This window comes from Euprymna scolopes, chromosome 9 (genome assembly GCF_053919585.1).
Source record: "Euprymna scolopes isolate OS-2025 chromosome 9, ASM5391958v1, whole genome shotgun sequence".
NCBI lineage: Eukaryota > Metazoa > Mollusca > Cephalopoda > Sepiida > Sepiolidae > Euprymna > Euprymna scolopes.
The window spans coordinates 89,063,322-89,074,606 of NC_136490.1; the positions used below are offsets into that span (position 1 = coordinate 89,063,322).

The 11,285-nt window shown below is 37.6% G+C and overlaps 1 pseudogene; it reads right to left on the reverse strand.

Moving 5' to 3' along the window:
• Positions 1-5,604: 5,604 nt before the first annotated feature.
• LOC145284770 (glycogen phosphorylase, liver form pseudogene) lies at positions 5,605-8,296 on the reverse strand (annotated as a pseudogene).
• Positions 8,297-11,285: the final 2,989 nt, after the last annotated feature.

The following is an 11,285-nucleotide window of genomic DNA, read 5'->3' on the forward strand; positions in this document are numbered from 1 at the left end:
GAAAAGCCGTGAACATGTTTAAATTCATTAGTACATTTATACCCAATTCAACTTCAAAATTAAGTCTTGTTTTCATATTTTTAGACACTTCTTGTCAGGATAATAAATGCTGAAGAACCCGAAACACCGAGGAAAAGCACACATGTCATGTCTTTCTTTTTACATCGAATTTTATGTTATTAATATGTATACGTTTTAATTTTAATAGTCGTTTACGATTATTATCATTTTATACTGGTATCACTAATAGAAAATTAAGTTACTACTTTAGTAATTGTTTTGCAAATATAAAATTAGGCTCAAAGTTTGTGACTTTATCAATTCCGATATTTAAAAAAGATCAGATTTTTCTGATCCTCGATTTTAATTCTGATTAATCGTCATAATCCTCGAGAAAAGACAAGAGATATTCTTAAAATAAACATATGACGTCCATCATTTGACACATGCTAGTGTTACTAACACAAGTAAATGCTTTGCATCTGTCTTTTATTAGCTGACTCTCTGAGGTCATTTCAAATATAAGCATGTTCCAAGGTCATTTCAAAGAGGAACATGTTCAAAGGTCACTTAAAAGATGAACATGTATTTTTACCGACCTTTTTAAACATTTCTACCTTTTCCCACCCCGTAGTTCTTATGTTATTTTTTCTAATTAAAATTTGACGAGGGCATACACAATAATTTCCTTAATATTGGAATACAATAAAATAACACCGTAAAAATCACCGGAGCGTAGTTTTACTGGCATATATATATATATATATATATATATATATATATATATATATATATATATATATATATATATATATATATAATGCGCTTTATGTCTATGATTGTGTGTTTTCCCTATAGATTCCAACACGGCTTGGCCGATTTTTTTTTATATTCACACAAATGAGTCTTGGCATATTCTTAAGTAGGTTATGTGTTGTAATACCTTCGATAATATCGAAAATACAAAAAATCTGATCAAGGAAGAAAAAAGGCGATTTGGACCAAAGTTAACACTCTTATACAGCCTAAAAATAGAAAGGCATTTCAGAAATGTTATCACCAAACAAGCAAAATAGATTGGCATATAAAGTCAACAGTAAGGTCTTTGATGAGACAAAGCTGCGTTCCTAATGAATGTTTCTGTTTAAAGCACAGTTGAACCAAAGCATTGTATAAAATAACTTTATAAAATCAACAGATTCTCTATGCTGCAATATAAACTACAATGAATTATGGATTAAGTAACTGCGGGGAGGTATATAAAGCTCCTTCTTAGTGTGATATGGTGGGTCGTCGAAAAGAGCAGGCAATCAATCGATTTAATTGAAAATGGGTGATTTCACTGATTTCGATAACAATAAAAGTATTGGAAGCGTGGAAAAACTAGTGATCATTCAATCCGGGGCAACTTTCAGGCTTCATGCTATCATATATCTATCTATCTATCTATATATATATATATATATATATATATATATATATATATATATATATATTACAAGGTGATCAATACTTATCAAGGCCCGGAAGCGACTCAGGGATAAGGGTTATTGTGTGTACAGTACGTTAGTGTTGAGATTTGATAAAGTGTCTTACTTAAGGGGGCAGTTTATCAGGAATTTGTTTATGTTGGACTTGAAGACATCCAGGTTGTAGTCAGGGGTGAAACAGGCAAACAGAACAGAGTTCCACAGGCGTGCACTTCTAAGAAAGAAGGTTTGTTCATGGAATCTACGCTTTTGCTTTGGCATAGATAAAGAGTGGGGAAAATTTTTGACAGTGGTTTCAGCTAGACGAGTGTTTTTCGTGAAAGATTGGCGAGGGTGGGCCAGAGATTGGAGCTCAGACGAGCACTAGCCATGGAAGTAACGATAAAACAAAGACAGGCTCGCTACGTCTCTTCTGTGGGAGAGAGGTTGCAGGGAAGAGAAAAGGGCATCACCACTAAACCACGAAGCCTATTTCTGTCAAGGCAGGATAGGCTGTTTTTAGTAGCTCCTGCCCAGATGTGACAGCAGTACTCCATCCTTGGACGTACTTGGCTTTTATATAGATAGAGAATTGCATCAGAAGTGAGATATCTTCTGGAGGGGTAGAAGTATCCCACCATCTTTCCAGCGACCTTGGCAACAGACTTGATGTACGTGTTCCATTTAAGGTCAGGAGTAAAGGTCAAGCCCAGAAGCTTATCAAAACATGACGCCTCCCCTAGACTAGAGCCATTCATTTCAATTGATGCCAGATGGGGATCAGAGCGTTTATAATGTAAAGATAGAAGCTTGGTTTTAGATGCGTTAAAAGTAACCAGCCACCTCTTCCCCCACTGTACCACGCGCTCGAGATCAAAGGAGAAAGAATCAGAGAGAAATTTGTCATTTACGGCCTTTGATGTGTTGCCATAGATGGTCGTGTCATCAGCATAAATGTTAACGAATGATTTAAGTATGTGTTTTGGGAGATCATTGATGCAGATCAAGAAGAGAGTTTGGCCCAGGATGGACCTCTGATGGACTCCAGCATTAATGCTGAGGGCCTCTGATTTCTGTCCATCAACCACTACTCTTATGAGCCTATCAGAGAGAAATGATTTAATGATTGAGAAAACATTTCCAGTTTACCGTAGCTGGAAATCTTGTGAAGTAGGCCCTTATGCCATACCTTATCAAAGGCTTTTGATATGTCAAGAGCAATTGCCCTAGAGAGGAATCCTTTGTCAAGAGATTCACTAATCCTATGAGATATAACCGTTAGCACATCTGCTGTTGATCTGGCAGAACGGAAATCATATTTCATGTCACTAAGAAGGTTATTTCTGCTGAGGTGGTTGACTACTTCTCTATTTAATATGGATTCCAGCAATTTACTCATGACACACAGGAGACTTATTGGTCTGTACTGAGAGGGAGACGACTTATCACCTTAGTTCTTAAATACAGGGAATACTGATGAGGTTTTCCAGGGTGTTGGAAAGCACTTTTCCTTACGGCAACCCTTAAACAGTTTTGTAAGTATGGGGGGCAAGTTCTGGTTGAAGCTTTTTCAGTACTATAATTGGAATGTCGTCAGGGCCAGTTGCTTTACTGGAATCAAGGTTCTTGATTAGCTTGGCAACCTCATGCACATATATTTGTATGTTGCATAGCGTGTTGTCTGTTTAGGGGGGAATACGGGGAGTTGATGGCCTTCGTCGCATAGACTAGAATTAGCTGCAAAGTTCTTGGCAAATAGTTTGGCCTTGTCTGATGCTGACGAGATGATCTCAGGCCCATTGATAATGGTTGGGATAGAATGCACGCTTCTGTTCAGGATCCTGTTTGCTATTTGCCAAAATTGGTGGGAACCAAGCTGCTGCTCAGCTACTTTGGATTGAACGGACTGAGAATATAGCTCTCTTGCATTTGTTATTACTCTTTTACAGTGGTTGTTCGCAGTCCTAAAAGCAGCTTTAGTCACAGTGCATCTATTACGTTGGTAGCAATGGAAAAGGTCATTTCTGTGCGCGATGGCAGCAGCACATTCTGGAGAGAACCATCGATGGTTGTTAGGTTTTTGTTGGAGTTTTTAGATGGAATGAATCGGTGTATGCCTACAATTAACCATTCGATCAGGTCTGATACTATGGAGGACACATCATTTTTTAACATGGAATGCAGGGGTAGATCAGATATAAATGTACGTAAGCTATCCCAGTCAGCCATAGAGCATCGATATACAGTACGGTAGAGAGGTATGTCTGAAGACTTAATTACATTTCGTTTTTATCTTAACTGATACAAACGAGTGGTCGGAAGATCCCAGAGGAGACAGAACGGAACATGAACCTAGCTCAGGGGAAGTTGTGAGAAAAAGGTCTAAAAGGCTAGCGTACTGTCCGGAAGTATCGGGCACACGGGTGGGTTCGTGAACAATCTAGGTGAGGTCATAAACAATGGCGAAATCATGACAGAACCTCCCTTAATCATCTGTCTTGTTCGAGTGGGTCAACCGTTCCACATTGTGGACATTGAAGTTACCACAAATGTGGATGTTGGCCGAAGAATGAGCAGACAGGATGTGGTCAATTTTCTCAGATATGCTCTTAAAGAGATTAACTCCGCTGTTGTGGGGCGATAGAGAGCAAATATAAATGCAGCGGTGTAAGCAAGTGCAACCCGGAAGACCATATAAGGTAAATTAGTGTCTTCACTTGAGATATCCCTACCACACAGAAAGCCATCTTTAATATTCCATGCCCATGGCGATCTTGGGGGTCAGATTTAGATGTTGAGTATCCTTTAATTATGTACTTATCTAGGGAAGTGGTCGGCCCTATGCCAGTTTGGCTTAGGAAGAATATGTCCGGTTTCGTCTCCTGTAATTGGGTTTCAACCTCTGGAAGATTGGAACGTAGACCCCTGATGTTGGAACGTACACCTCTGATGTTGGAGAAGGAGACTTGGTAGTAGGTGTCTACGTTTGAGGATGGGGTTCTAGGTTTATTCGTGATTTTTTTCTGGAGATATTTCATGTTGAGGATTTGGGATTTGTGACTTGCTTAGAGCAGGACAGAGAGGGAAAGTGGGAGAGAAAAAGACAGGAAATTGAACATGATAAGGTAAATCCGTAACAATTACCAACTAGTATGGCATCGAGAGTCCCCCACCAGAAACTAGTGCATGATCCAGAATCCATGCACCAGATGGCAATACAGCAGTCTCAGTACTTTGCACCTGTTGATAGGACAGCCTCCTTAGTGGTTAATCCAAGGTTCGGGTCCCTGACTATCAGGCAGATAACGTCAACCCAGATGAAACGTTTACCTCCAGTACCCTTACTAGTGATATGACCACAAGGATAACATAGAAACAGAAGATTTCCGACATCTCAGGCTACTGTTCACGAAGTACTGCCGTCCTGTAAAAGCAGCTTTTTCTTCATACTTTGTCAGAAAAATCACTCGTTCGAAATGATGACCGAGGTACAAATAAGGAGAAGCGAGAGTAACGAGAGCTGGCGATACACAAACTACCCGATTACTGTGTATAAATATAGTCCAAACATATTAATCAGGAAAAAAAAACAAGATGATTATTTTATATGGTCTTATCTACTATACGTTGTGGAATTTAATTATATATATATATATATATATATATATATATATATATATATATATATATATATATGTGTGTGTGTGTGTGTGTGTGTGTTTGAGTGTGTGTGCGTGTGTGTCTGTGTGTTTGAGTGTGTGTGTACATATTAAAATGGGAAAGATAGAAAAAGTCATTGCTAAATTGGATAATTAAGAATAAACAATCTTAGGTAGACATATTTATTGCAAGTTGTAGAGTAAGTTTTCATTCCCTTTATTACCTTGAAGTCATTCTCCAAATGTCTGAATATTTTTTGATAGCTCCGTCATTCGGGACGTCTGTATAACATATGATCTATCTATCTATCTATCTATCTATCTATCTATCTATCTATCTATCTTTCTATCTATCTATCTAACTCTCTCTCTCTCTCTCTCTCTCTCTCTATATATATATATATATATATATATATATATAGTATAATTCGATAAGTATAAATTCGGCGATTTTGAATTCAGCGGTATCATCAAGATAACAAAATTAAACATCTTTATTAAATAAAATGAAATTAAATGGTAATTTCCTAATTGATATAAGAATGGCTTTTCAAATCACGGAGGAGGAAGTTTAGATTCATCCGCTGTGACGTTCCAAATATCGGCAGCGTATTCTTTAATTGTACGATCGCTCGAAAATTTACCACAAGCCGCAATGTTTAAAAGAGCCCTTTTTGACCATTCTTGGCGGTTAATAAATACCTCTTCAACTTCATTCTGCGCTCTCATATAGTCCTCGTAATCGGCCAGAAGCAAATAATGGTCGTGATGGTATAGATTATCAAAGATATCTATGAACAAACCTTTATTTTCCGGTGAGAAATAGCCATCTCTTATCATATCCATGGTTTGGCGCAACTCAGCGTTACTGTCATAATAAGTAGACGCTTTGTATTCGGTTTTTCTCAACTGACTTACTTGCTCTACGGTCATTCCGAAAATGAACATGTTCTCTTTACCAACTTCTTCAGCCATTTCTACGTTAGCCCCATCCATTGTGCCAATTGTGAGCGCCCCATTCGCCATGAATTTCATATTGCCTGTTCCGGAAGCCTCGGTACCGGCCGTCGAGATTTGTTCGCTTAAATCAGTTGCTGGTATAACTTTCTCTGCGAGAGACACACAATAGTTTTCCAGATAGACGACTTTTAACTTGTCGCCAATATCCGAATCGTTGTTCACGATATTTGCGATGCTGTTTATCAGTTTGATGATCAACTTAGCCATTCTGTAGCCGGGCGCTGCTTTTCCACCAATCATAACAGTGCGGGCCACTTTAAATTCTTTCTTAAATTTAATTCGACAGTATCTGGTTACTATATGGAGGCAATTGAGTAGCTGGCGTTTGTATTCGTGGATTCGTTTCACTTGCACGTCGAACAATGATTCTGGTTTGACCTGAATTCCGTATTTAGAAAGAATATACGCACTTAGCTTTTCCTTGTTCTCCATTTTGACATCACTGAGTTGACGAATAAAACATGCATTGTTCTGTAATTCCTCAAGACGACGCAGTTCTTTTAGGTCAGTTATCCAATCTTCATCAATGTAAGTTCTTATTAGTTCGGCAAGACATGGGTTACACATCAGGAGCCATCGCCTTTGGGTTATGCCGTTTGTCTTGTTCTGAAACTTCTCCGGCGTCAATTCGTAGAAATCTTTAAATAGTTCGTGCTTGATTAATTCTGAATGCAGTGCGGCCACCCCATTGACTGTATGCGAACCGACAATGCTGAGGAAGGCCATATTTATCTTTTCGTGTTCAATAATCGACATCCTTCGCCTCCTGTCGTTATCCTTGGGCCAGCGGTTGCCAACGTTTTCCAAATGTAAGTGGTTGATATTATATATTATTTGCAAATGCCGGGGAAGCAACCTTTCGACCAACGGTATTGGCCATCGCTCCAAGGCTTCCGACATCATTGTGTGGTTTGTATAAGCAAAAGTTTTGGTGCAGATAGCCCACGCATCATCCCAATTAAGATTTTCCTGGTCAATCAGAATCCTCATCAGTTCAGGTAATGCCATGGCGGGGTGAGTGTCGTTCAGCTGAATAGCAACTTTATCAGAAAAGTGAATAAACATATTTTTCTCAAGCTTTTTCTGTTTGATCATATCATTCTTGAAACGTTTCATCACGTCAACAAGTGTAGCTGCTACTAAGAAATATTCTTGCTTTAAACGCAACTCTTGTCCTTCGAAAAAGGCGTCGTTCGGATATAATACACAAGAGATGTTCTCGGCCAAGTTTCTGCCTATAACAGCATTGATGTAATCACCATTGTTGAAAAATTGCAAATTAAATTCTTTCGGTGCTCTTGCCGAATACAGTCTTAACGTGTTAACTCTGTTATTGTCAAAACCCGGTATTGGATAATCATAAGGAGTCGCAATTACCGTTTCTGTGTCGACCCATTGGTAAGACCCGTCTTTAAATTCTACCCGACCGCCAAACCTTATTGGGATCCTGATATCTGGTCGCGATTTCTCCCACGGGTTTCCGTAAAGCAGCCAATCATCGGCGTGTTCACACTGCCAGCCATCTTGTATATTCTGTTTGAATATACCATAATTATAACGTAACCCACAGCCATATCCAGCAATCCCCAGTGTCGCCATCGAGTCCAAGAAACAAGCGGCTAGACGACCCAAACCTCCATTACCCAATCCAGCTTCTTCTTCAACGTCTATCAGTGTACGTATATCCAAATTCAGTTGACTCATGGCTTCATCGTTTGCTGCGTAGTTACGAAGGCAACTCATTGCGTTCTCCAAGAACTTCCCTATGTAAAATTCCATAGATATATAGTAGACTCTTTTCGAAGATTTCTCATAGTAATGTTGCTGGGTTCGAATCCATCGACCGGTAAGGTAGTCTTTGACCGAAAGAGCTAGAGCATAATAATAGTCTCTATCCGTTGCCGTAGTTCTGTCTTTCATGCATGTAAAATGAAGATGACGATTGAAAGATTTTTTGATAGCCTCGACCGTTGCATCTTGCAACAGACCATGGATTGTAATTCGCCGTTCCATAGGTAATTGTTTTAGTTTTTGTTGCCTTTTTTATGCAACGCGTTTCTTTATAAGTTCATCTACTTTTTATGTGTCTTTTGCTGCAACGCGAAACGAAATATAAAATGGTCACATCCTTGTTTATTCTATTACGTCATCACTTTCAAACGAAGCATTTTGACGTTACAAAATGGACTGTTTAAAATATGTAATTATATTATTGTTTAATAATATTCATGTTATTTGTGTATAAAAAAATGTTAACGAACAATACTTTTTTTTATTCATATTTAGGATTTTAGTATATGCGGCCAAACCGCTTATGCGATAGACTAAAAGAACAAGTTTGAGACGAGGCAAATAGCAAATCCTTTGACGGTAATTAGTTTCAAATGGTGTATCTGATGATTTATATGCATACTGATTTCAATACAAAAAAATTTTTAAAAATCATAATTGGGTATAAGTTCGAATCCTTAGGAAAGAAGTTAGAGATCACATGATATTCTTTACCTTCTCAAAAGAGACAATCTTATTATTATTGATTTAGGAATTTATTGACCGGATAATCCAAATAAAGAAGAACATCTGTTTTCATTTCCATGGAATCCCATGTGTTTAACCGTGGCCCCCGCAAATATACATGCCCCTTGCAGTAATGTCGTATAATTTGCTGATATCATAGAATAAAGTTTGAAGACACGACTGGAAGTCCTTCTGTTGTATCGAATTACAAGCGGTAATGACGGAAATTGTCCAAAAGTGGCTGCATTTTCTTTTCCTAATGACAATTCTATTTGAGCATGAGAAATTAAAAGGGGATTTTCATTGCTGGGGAATACAATAAAATAAGAGATATCTATATTCTTAACAGCTTACTGATTATTTAAATTTGAAATTTAAGACAGCTAAAACGATATACGATTTTTCTTTATATATAAATAAATATTTATCTATTTTTTAAAATAAATGTTTTAATAATATTTTATTATTATAGTAATATCCCTCTTCGAAATTCTTGATCAAACTAGTTTGTATAACCCCTTTCCTAAATGAACATTGCATTAAATGAACATGGATAATTTGACTCCTATAATATTATATAACTGATCAATAATTCAACCTTTAGAACTTGTCTTAAACATTAAAAATGATATTCATGGTGATCTAAAGTCCCTACAAAACACGCTTGAGTAATTAAAACTATCACTGAGAAAATAAGAAAAGGTCGAAAAATATAAAACCGTAAAAAGAAAAAGATAAAACCTAAGAATATACTCACAGCATAGTGCAATTCATTTTTCTTTTTACTCCAAGTTTAACCTCTTGTCTTGATCCGGCGTTAAGTTCTTCCTTTGCGATCGTTTTATTTTGTGGTAACCTTTTTCTTTTTTTTTCATTTAGAACCCTTTTCTTGTGAAAAGACCTGGTCGAAGGTCAGCAAATAATATTCATAGATGTTACATTTCAATACTCGAGACCAACGCGTTGTATACAGACAAAAATAAAAGAAGACAATGAAAATATCAACTCACTCATTTTCCATGAAACAGCAGTCATTTATTTACACGTACTTCCCAGAATAACGTCTTGTCTCTAATTCGAAAGTCCTCTTGCACTTAAATGTGCTTCACAAGGCTATGCTGTGTTGAACACGTTAACTCATTCCCTGTTCGGCGATGTTTAATACGCGTTTTTTTTCTGTTGCTTTTGAGACACCTGTATAGTATATCTTTTTCTGTCTTATCTAACCTCCAGGTTCCACGTTTTTCTTTTTTATAATGTTTTCTTTCCTTATTTCTCGCCATGACGTAACCTTGCACACGGTTTCGTATTTGCATTCGTTGACTATTGCTACTGCCATACACCGGTCCGCACACTATTACATAAATGTTCCACGATGTTTTTTGTATACAAAATTTCGCAATTTTGTGAGATGATAAGGTCTTGAGTAGCTACAGACTGAATTAATACTTAAAAATGAAAGAACAAAATAAAATGCTAAATGAAATGGTTTAGTAAGGCCCTCCCATACTTATCTAAAGTATAGAATATTCATTGTTTTTCTGGATATTTTCAAGGACAGTAAGTTACTTCCTTAGAGTATAAAATATATGAGAGACACACCATTTAAGACATATTAGTGACCTCTAAGGTAAGTACTGTAAGCTAAACAACTTTTATGGTCGGGCTGTTATTTTAAAAACCCTGGCCATGACTAGGTATCGAACAGTACTCAAACTTTTTTGTCCAAATACAATAAACTAACAGTGTGTATTTACCTTCATTCAAATAGTGTAATCTATACATCACCCAATTTTAACTTTAAGCTGATGTTAAACGTACGATATTAAATCATCAATTGACTTCGATTCACTCCACCTACATATCTAGACGTAGTCAACACTACTAGTCTTGACAATTAGTATCGTGAGAAACACAATTACTTGCTCTTGGACAGAAAATTGGCCACATTGTAGACATCAGATGCTGCATTAAAGCATACTTTTCAGGAAGGATACCGGCCGCCACATCGTTAGCACGTCTCCAAAACTCACGAAAATTGTTGCAGTTGAAGAAGGCGTGATTAGCTGTTTTTTCTTTATCTTCTTCGCCTCACAAACAAAACTTGTTCTCGATCACTTCAGCCTTGTAGGGCCTGTCATTGAGATACAGCGCATTCTGGAACAATTGCTGGGTTAGTGAAAACTGGGAATTGTAGAGATGACTTTCACCTGACGCCCAAATCCATTGAAAATTGATCTCCTTCTCCAAACATGCCAGCCTCTCTCTCAGCCGACACGAAGTGATACCTACCACGAATTCCCTATATTGCGTCTTTGAAGACCGTGCAAGTTTACTGGATCCCGGCATTACTATGAGCGATTCATTAAATTGTCACGTCTGCATTCAACCAAGTTGTCAAAGGTGATGTTTGGAAAATCGTTTTCAACCGCACGCAAACTCCTGTATTGAAGTTTGACCCAAGAAATACATTATTTAGACATACCGCAGCCAAGTCCCTTTCATTAAGACATTGAATACAGTGCTGTCTACGATCTATTGGCTTCTTTCCGTTTCACAACAGTGAAAGGAGCTAGTGCATATAAACCGTCAGGCTAGCCGCAAGTAAAGGTAATACAGC